This window comes from Neomonachus schauinslandi, chromosome 12, assembly GCF_002201575.2.
Source record: "Neomonachus schauinslandi chromosome 12, ASM220157v2, whole genome shotgun sequence".
NCBI lineage: Eukaryota > Metazoa > Chordata > Mammalia > Carnivora > Phocidae > Neomonachus > Neomonachus schauinslandi.
Window position 1 is genome coordinate 9,457,993 of NC_058414.1, and position 6,681 is coordinate 9,464,673.

Genomic DNA, 6,681 nt, shown 5'->3' on the forward strand with positions numbered 1-6,681 from the left:
CCTGGTGGTGGGTATTGAGGAGGGCACATTCTGCATGGAGCACTGGGTGTTATGCACAAACAATGAATCATGGAACACTTCATCTAAAACTAATGATGTAATGTATGGGGATTAACATAAGAATAAAAAAAAAAGTAAAAAAAAAATACTTTATTGTTGGGGCACCTAAGTGGCTCATTTGTTAAGCGTCTGCCTTCAGCTCAGGTCATGATCCCAGGGTCCTGGGATCGAGCCCCTCATCGGGTTCCCTGCTCAGCGGGAAGCCTGCTTCTCCCTCTCTCAATCCTCCTGTTTGTGTTCCCTCTCTCGCTGTCTCTCTCTCTCTGTCAAAAAATAAATAAAATCTTTAAAAAAATACTTTATTGTTAAAAAATATTATTAGCCATCATTTCAGCATTCAGCAAGTCAATCCCTGATCAAAAGTCACCATAACAAATATAATAACGATGAAACAGTTTTAAACATTCTGAGAATTAGCAAAATATGACCTAGAGATATGAATTGAGCAAATGCTGCTGGTGCTAATAGACTAGCTTGACGTGAGGTTGCCACAGACCTTCAGTTTGTAAAAAATGCAATATCTGCTAAGCATAATAAAGCAAACTATAATAAAACAAGGCATGCCTGTACTCTAAAGAGTAAGAAGCAGCCAGACAGCATCTTTAAGATTCTGCTTGGAAATCTTGTAGGTCACTCAGTTCAATAGACACATTTTCTACTCTCTTAGAAGAGATATCATGTAAGACAGGACTATTAAAAAAATTTTATCTGCTTTAGGTTTCTCTCTCTCTCTTCACACATACGTACACATACATCTGCTGAATCATTTGAAAGTGAGTTGTAGACAATATGACCCTTTGCTCATAAATGCTTCGTTATGCATCTTCTAAAAATAATATCCTGCCACATAATTACAATACCAATATCATACCTAAGAAAACTAACAGTGATTTTATAATACTATGTTGTATCTGTCTTTTAAGTTTATGTTGTTGTTGTTGTTTTTCAGTCAGGATCCAATCCAGGTGAATGCTTTATATTTTGTTCAACTCTTCTTGCCTAAGATAACCCCCCTGTCCCCACCTGTTTGTTTTTTTATTTTGTTTTTATGACATTGACTTTCTGAGAACTCCAGTATTATTGTCTTACAAAACTTCCCCCTATGGGTTTGTCTGATTCTTTCCCCATGGTGTCATTTAACATGTTCTGCCATCTCCCACTTCCTGTAACTTAGAAGTTAGGCCTAGACTCTAGAGCTACATTTCCAATGTGGTAGCCACCAGCCACATATAAATATTTGAATTTAAATTACTTTATGAAGATTAACTTAAATTTAAAAATTCAGTTCCTCCACCTCATTGACCTCATTTCAAGTTCCCAATAGCCACATGTAGCTAGTAGTGACTGTATTGGACAGTGCAAATACAGTACATTTCCATCATCATAGAATGTTCTATTGGATAACACAGCACTAGACAGTTATATATAGAATAAACTTTTTTTGCACGACTACTTCTTTTTAAGTTTTTATTTTAATTCCAGATAGCGTAAGTGTAATATTAGGTTTGCGTGTATAATATAGTGATTCAAAAATTCCATAAATCACCCTGTGCTCATCATGATAAGTGAACTCCTTAATCACCATCACCTGTTAAACTCATCTGCCCTCCCCACTCCCCTGTGGTAGGCATCAGTTTCTTCTCTACGGTTAAGAGTCTGTTTCTTAATTTGTATTTCCCTCTCTTTTCTCCCCTTTGCTCATCTGTTTTGTTTCTTAAATTACACATGAGTGAAATCATATGGGATTTGCCTTTCTCTGACTGACTTATTTCACTAGCATTATACACTCTAGTAGATCCATGTCATTACAATTGGCAAGATTTCACTCTGTTTTATGGCTGAATAATATTCCATTATATATAGATACAGATATAGATGTAGCTATCTCACATCTTGTTTATCCATTCATAAATTCATGGACAAATGGGCTGCTTTTATATCCTGGACATTGTAAATAATGCTACTATAAATAGGGCTGCATGTATCCCTTTGAATTAGTGTTTTTGTATTCTTTGGGTTAATACCCAGTAGTGCAATTGCTGGATCACAGGGTAGATCTATTTTTAACATTTTTTAAAATTCAAGTTGGTTAACATATAGTGCATTATTAGTTTCAGAGGTAGAATTTAGTGATTCATCAGTTGCATATAACACCCAGTGCTCATTACATCAAGTGCTTTCCTTAATGACCATCACCCAATTACCGCATCTTGCCACCTGCCTCCCCTCCAGTTTGTTCCCTATAGTTTGCCTCACCCTCTGTTTTTATCTTATTTTATTTTTCCTTCCCTTCCCTGATGCTCATCTGTTTTGTTTATTAAATTCCACATATGAGTGAAATCATATGGTATTTGTCCTTCTCTGATTGACTTATTTTACTTAACATAATACCCCCTAGTTCTATCCACGTCATTGCAATTGGCAAGATTTCATTCTTTTTGATGGCTAAGTAATATTCCATTGTATAGATACACCATATCTTCTCTATCCATTCATCTGTTGATGGACATCTGGACTCTTTCCATAGTTTGGTTATTGTGGACATTGCTTCTATAAACATGTGGGTGCATGTGCCCCTTTGGATCACTATTTTTGTATCCTTTGAATAAATACCTAGTAGTGTGTGTCATTCAAAGCCTTTGTTCCCTGGTTAGTCTTCTGCTTAGATGATCTGTCCATTGCTGTGAGTGGGGTGTTAAAGTTCCCTACTATTATTGTATTATTATCAATGAGTTCGTTTAATTTTGTTTTAATTGATTTATGTATCTGGCTGCTCCCAAGTTAGGCATAAGTATTGACAATTGTTAGATCTTCTTGTTGGATAGACCCTTTAAGTATGATATAGTGTCCTTCTTCATCTCTTATTCTAGTCTTTGGTTTAAAATCTAGTTTGTCTGATATAAGGATGGTTACTCCAGCTTTCTTTTGATGTCCATTGGCATGATAAATTGTTCTCCGCCCCCCTACTTTCAATCAGGAGGTGTCTTTGGGTCTAAAATGAGTCTTTTGTAGGCACCATATCAATGCGTCTTGTTTTTTTTTATCCATTTTCATACCCCATGTCTTTTAATTGGAGTATTTAGTCCATTTACATTCAGAGTAATTATCAAAAGATAGAATTTAGTGCCATTGTATTACCTGTAAAGTTGTTATTTCTGTAGATCATCTCTGTTTCTTTCTGGTCTTTTTTACTTCTGGTCTCTCTCTCCACTCAAAGTGTCTCCTTTAATATTTCTTGCAGGGCTGGTTTAGTGTTCACGAATTCCTTTAGTTTTTGTTTGTCCTCTAAACTCTTTATCTCTCCTATTCTGAATGACAGCCTTGCTAGATAAAGTATTCTTGGCTGTATATTTTTCCCACTTAGCACATTGAATATATCATGTTAGTCTTTTCTGGCCTGCCAGGTCTCTGTGGATAGGTCCGATGCAAGCCTTAAGTGTCTACCCTTGTATGTTAAGGACCTCTTGTCCCAAGCTGCTTTCGGGATTTTCTTTATCTTTGAAATTTGCAATCTTCACTATTATATATTGAGGGGTTGACCTATTTTTTTTTTTTTTGAGGGGGGTTCTCTGTCCTCCTGGACTTGAATGCCTGTTTCCTTCCCCAGATTAGGGAAGTTCTCAGCTACAATTTGTTTAAATAAACATTTTGCCCCTCTCCCACTCCTCATCTTCTGGGACCCCAATAATCCAGATAGTATTTTACTTTATGGAATCCCTGAGTTCTGTAAGTCTCCCTTTGTGACCTATAGCTTTTACTCTCTTCTTTTTAGCTTCCTTATTTTCCATCATTTTATCTTCTATATCACTGATTTTTTTCTTCTACTTCATTCATCCTTATTTTCATGGTCTCCACTTGGGACTGCATTTTTTTTTGGGGGGGGGACTGCATTTTTAATTGTTCATTTCTGCCTGACTAGATTTACTTCTTTTATCTCTACAGTAAGGGATTCTGTAGTGTCTTCTATGCGTTTTTCAAGCCCAGCTAGTATCTTTAAAATCGTTGTTTTAAATTTTAGTTCAGACATCTTACTTATATCCATAGTGATTAAATCCCTGGTTGTGAGTACTACCTCCTGTTCTTTCTTTTGTGGTGAATTTCTCTGTCTTGTAATTTTTCCAGAAAAGAAAGGAAGAAAGAAACAAGAACAACAACAAGAAGAACAAAAACTTCAGGAAGTGTTTCTGGTATAAGCTGTGTACACCTCTTCTGTTGCATTTTGGCTGCTCTTTCCCACTGGTCTGTCCTCTACAGAGTTCCTCCTTGCTTGTAGTGGGGGGGAGTGTTTGGACCTTTAACTAGGTGTGCTTCGATTTGTTTGCAAGATAAGCCTGTAAAAGAAAGAAAGAAAAAAAAAAACCTGATCCAAGACAAAAGGAAAAGGAACAAAAATGCAAACAAACAAACAAAAACTACAAGCCTGATTTCAAAGCATAAGAAAGAAAGAATGAAAAAGAGTAAGGAAAGAAAAAAAGAGAAAAAAAATAGAAGCCTGATCCATAAAATGACAGAAGGAAACAAACCAACCAACAAATGAACAAAAAATTATAAGCCCGAGACAAACAAAAAAAGATGAAGAGAAAAGAAAAAAAAAAAACAAAACAAAACAAAAATATATAAGATAAAACATTGAAAATATGAAATAGAAAAATTTAAAAATTTTAAATTTAAACATTAAGAGAAGAAGAAAAAAAAAAAAAAGCAAGCCTAGTTCTATTTCCACCAGAAGCTGGTGTATTGGAGCATTCTTTAATCAGGAGACATGGTAGATGCAGGGGCCTATGTTGGTCTTCTGAGGGAGAGGCCTGTAGGTTGGCTTACAAGGTTACTTGCCCTTGTAAAGACGTTCCTGCCCGGTGCAGGGTGGCAGGGTTTAGTGTAGGGGACTCCAGCCTCCACTGGACATGCTGTGTTTCTCTTTGCTGTCTGACTCTGCTGGTGGGGTGGGGGAGTGGTGAAGGAGGAGGAATATGGTGTCATCTGCCCTTTTGTCCCTGGCAAGGGGAACTCCTGGCCACTGCTGTTCCGGAGGCCCTCTCAGAAAAGCAAACAATCTCCTCTGTCCCATGGCTTTTGTCAGTTCCCTGCCCTTAACCTGTCTGTTCCTGGGCCATTGGCAGTCCTAGAGCCATAGATCTCCCGTACTTTATCTCAGGCTGGTCGCTGGGATCAAAACTCCGAGTTTTAAAGGGCCTGGCAAGGTGTGTTCCCACTCTCCACCCCCTACCCCTGGAGGAGAGCCTCACAGCCTGCACTGTCCCATCCTGTCCCCAAAAAGCAGTTGCATAGTGTGCACGAAGAGGCTAGAGTTTATTGTAATGCTCAGTGCAAAGCTGGAACCAGCTTATCGGCAGTCTGTTCCCTACTCAGTACCCTACTCTGTTCTGTCCCAGAAAAGCAGTCGCAGAGGCTTGATTCTATTGTGGCAGACAGTGAAAAGAAGCAGTCAGGTTATCTGCAATCTGCTGCTGTCTCTGCTCAGTTCTGCTGCAGAAAAGCAGTCACTCTTGTGTGCACACAGAGATTTAGGTCTGTTGTGGCTCACAGCGAAAGTTGTTAAGAGGCTTTCTGCCCTCTGTGCACATCTCTGACCCTGCTGTTGAACACCACTCAATGGCTCCCAGCTGGCCTTTTGTCCTTGGAGAAGCAAAAAATGCTCTTCCAAATGTACTCTGGGTTGGGGAGCGATCTCCTCCAGCACAACCCAGGGTATCTCCTTGGTGCGGCTTATTGTGCAATCCCTGCCTGCTCCGCTCTCTCCCACTTTCTCCCTCTCTCTGACTTTGCTCTGAAAAAAGGGTTCCCTCCCCTTTGCAGCCACATGGCTTTCCTCTCCCCCAATTCACAGCTCTGAACCTTGCATTTGCCACGTCTCTCCCTCCAACTGTGCAGATTGTTTTCGTAATCCTCTATCCTTAATCCTTAATTCCTAGTTGTTCGAGATGTTTGGATGTTGATCTACCTATGTTTGAAGGATGAGGCAAGCTCTGGGTCCCCATACTACTCCACCATCTTAAGTCCGCCCTGCCCCCCTCTTGTTACAGTCTTTGTTGTAAGTCTGTTTTGTCCCATATACGTATTGCTATTCTGGCTTTCTTTTGATATCTACCTGCATGATAGATGTTTCTCCATCCCCTCACTTTCAATCTTCAGATTCCTTTTGGTCTAAAATGAGTCTCTTCTAGGCAGCATATATATGGGTCTTGCTTTTTTTTAATCCAATCTGTCAACCTATGTCTTTTGATTGGAGTGTTTAGTCCACTTACATTCAAAGTAATTATTGACAGATATGTATTTATTGTCATTTTTTAACTTGTTTTGTAGTTCTGAAAATTTTCTCTGATCCCTTTTTGTCTTTCATGGTTTTCTAATTTCTTTATCAATATTTGGATTTCTTTATCTTTATTCTTTGCATGTGTATTAGTGGTTTTTGATTTGTGGTTAGCATTAGGTTTGTATATAACTCCATCTGCATATAGCCATCTACATTAAATTGATGGTCATTTATGTTTGAACCCATTCTTTATCCCTCTCCTCCCCATGTTTTAGGTATATGCTATTATATTTTATATCCTTTTATTTTGTGAGGTCCTTGACTGACTTTTCATAGAAATACTCATT